Raw genomic sequence first — 3051 nt, 5'->3', positions numbered from 1 at the left:
GGTCGACCAGCACGCTGTGGCCGCTTTGGAGACCCGACCCACCCCGCGGGGACAGGAAGGAGACGGCACACGCGGACGGGAGAGGAGGGTGTCCGGCGACCGGCCGCCGTCCCGTGCATGCGTGTCCCTCTCCCTCGGCCTCGCCTTTCCTACCCATTTTCCCTGGTTCCCGCTCGGGAGGCAGGGACAGCCCTGTGAGTGGCACCCAGTCGTCCGTGGCTTCCTCCGAGTCCTACTCTGGGGGCGCGGACCGGGCCCTGGGTGGCGCGGGTGGCCGGCGAGGGCGACCCCTGTCGGCCCGCGGGCGCTCGTGGGCCGCGGCGGTCCCGTCCCGATGTTTTCTCCTCCACAAGTCCCCGTGCTGGGGCCGGGGACCGGGCCCTGGGTGGCCCTGGGTGGCGCGGGTGGCCGGCGAGGGCGACCCCTGTGGGCCCGCGGGCGCTCGTGGGCCGCGGCGGTCCCGTCCCGATGTTTTCTCCTCCACAAGTCCCCGTGCTGGGGCCGGGGACCGGGCCCTGGGTGGCCCTGGGTGGCCGGCGAGGGCGACCCCTGTCGGCCCGCGGGCGCTCGTGGGCCGCGGCGGTCCCGTCCCGATGTTTTCTCCTCCACAAGTCCCCGTGCTGGGGCCGGGGACCGGGCCCTGGGTGGCGCGGGTGGCCGGCGAGGGCGACCCCTGTGGGCCCGCGGGCGCTCGTGGGCCGCGGCGGTCCCGTCCCGATGTTTTCTCCTCCACAAGTCCCCGTGCTGGGGCCGGGGACCGGGCCCTGGGTGGCCCTGGGTGGCCGGCGAGGGCGACCCCTGTCGGCCCGCGGCCGCTCGTGGGCCGTGGCGGTCCCGTCCCGATGTTTTCTCCTCCACAAGTCCCCGTGCTGGGCCCTGGGTGGCGCGCGTGGACGGTGAGGGCCTCCCTGGCCCTCTACGCCACGGGGGCCGACCAGATGTCCCTGAGTGCCCCTTGTCTGCTGGCGCTGGGGACCTGCTGGGGACAGGTGGCCGTGTCGAGTGTCGTGGGGGCAGGCGTGTTCAAGTGGCTCGGTCCCCGTCTTCCTGCGCGGTGTTTTTGATCACCTCATATCGTCATCTTCCGCCTGCAGGTTAGTACTGACACGCTGTCCTTCGGCGACTGTCGCTGGAGGGGTTGGGCCTCCGCACGCGGACAGGGTTCTGGGTTCCTGGGGATCCAGCGCCCTGCCCTGTTCCCTTTGAGCTGACCGCCTGGGCCCGCGCGCCGGCTCTAGGGCGTCGGAGTGTCCCGACGGTGGTGCCCGCCTCTCGCGTTGGTCTCTTGTCCCCTCGAGAGACGGCACCCGGGGGAGGGGGGGAGGTTTGCGGCAACCTTCCCCCTTACCCCGCTGGCTCTGTGCCGTTGCGTGTCAGGCGGTCCTCGTCTTTGGGTTGTGCTTGGGAGGCGGGGCTGGCGAGGCTGAAGCGGGCTCCTCCGATCGCTGTCCTCGCCGGTCTGACTGACCTCCCCCAACCCTCCCCGTCCTCGGGGCCTGATCGATGTGGTGACGTCGCGCTCTCCCGGGCCTTGAGCCGCGTGCCAGGCGAGGGACGGTCCATTCATGGTGAATGGTGGCCGCTCTTCTCGTTCTGCCCGCGGGCACCTCACCTCTCCTTCCCCGCCTGTGGGCGGTGCGTGGGAGGCGCGGGTGCGAGACTATCCGGCCCGACCGCGGTCGCCCCGCCCTCGGCCTCGTGGCGTTGGCGGGGGGTCGTGAGTCCTCTTGACGCAGCGGGCAGCCCTCGCTCGCCCTGTGTGGCTGTTGCCTGGCCGGGGTCCCCCCTGCCCGCGACGGACGGGTGCGGGGCCGTGCCGCCCGCCCGGTCGCGCGCCCCGTTTGGCGCGCGGCTGCTGGGTCTGTGTGGCCCTTTTGTGGTGCCCCCGGAGCGCACCGGGTTGTTCTCCAAGGTGCCCGAAACCGAGCGGTGGTTGTCGTCCTCGTTCCCGGCGTCCCCCTCTGGTCGCCGCTGCAGCGTCTGCTGCGTTGGGTACACCCTCGAGCAGCGTGCTTGGGGTTGGGGGGGTCGAGGCGGGCAAGCCTAGAGGCATCCTCCTGCGCTGCGTGGGCGGGCGGGGGGCGTTGTCTCGGCGTCCCCACGATGTGTGCGTGGCGGACTTCGAAAGGCGAGCGCACGGCTTGTGCTCTTCCCACCCTGCCCGAGGGGGGGGTGGTTGCACGGTCGTGTGGGCGATCGTGGTGGGGCTGGGCCGGCGACGTGGTGCCGGCCGGCCCCGTGGGGGGCCTCTGCCACCGGCCTGGTCTGCCTCGGTGACCCCTCTCCCATACCGACGGGGGAGTGTTCCCCTCGAAGTGAGGGGGCTTTTGGACCAGGGGCCCCGACCGCGAACGCTCAGGAGTCGCCAACCGTGCGTGTTTTGCCCCATGCCGCAGACCCCCCCCACACCTCCCCCGGGGCGTGCCTGAACGCCTCCGCCCAGGGCCCTTACGGGGGCGACCGGGGGTCGGGGGCGATCCACCTTCGGCGAGAAAGCGTCTTCTCTAGCGATCGTGGAGGCGTGTCCTCTTCTGGGGTTTGTCGGATCCCCCAGCCCGCCGCCTCTCTGCGCGTCGTCAGCCGCCGCCCCTGCGGCTGCCAGTTGTGCGTGGGCAGAGTTCCCTCCTCCCCTGCCGTGGGGGGGAGCGGTCCGCCGGCCCCCGCGGTGGGGGCCGAGTGCCACTCTTCGCCTAACGTGGTCCGCGCCTCCCCCCTGAACTCTGGGGGAGGGTCACGCCGGGCCGGGCCGGCGTTCCAGCTGTGAAGGGCGCCCGCGTGTGTGCGCTGCGTGCCCCGGCCGCGGGTCGCCCCGGTGTGCGCTGGGGGAAGGGGGTGGTGGTGCGGCCCGTCTCGCGCCCCCTCCCCATCCCCTGTGAGCGTGCGGCCCTCCACCCGGTCCCGTGCCAGGCCGCGGATGGATGGGCGCTCCCGTGCTGGCGCCTGTGGATTGCGGCTGGGGGGACCGCCCGGCCAACGAGGGGGTCGTTCCACCGGTGCACGGTGCTCCCCGGAGCGAGACAGGATTGGGAAGCGGACGAGAATGGGATTAGG

Source organism: Eulemur rufifrons, unplaced genomic scaffold (genome assembly GCF_041146395.1).
Source record: "Eulemur rufifrons isolate Redbay unplaced genomic scaffold, OSU_ERuf_1 scaffold_31, whole genome shotgun sequence".
Classification (NCBI taxonomy): Eukaryota; Metazoa; Chordata; class Mammalia; order Primates; family Lemuridae; genus Eulemur; species Eulemur rufifrons.
The sequence above is the reverse complement of the archived record's forward strand: the minus strand, read 5'-3'. Positions refer to the sequence as shown.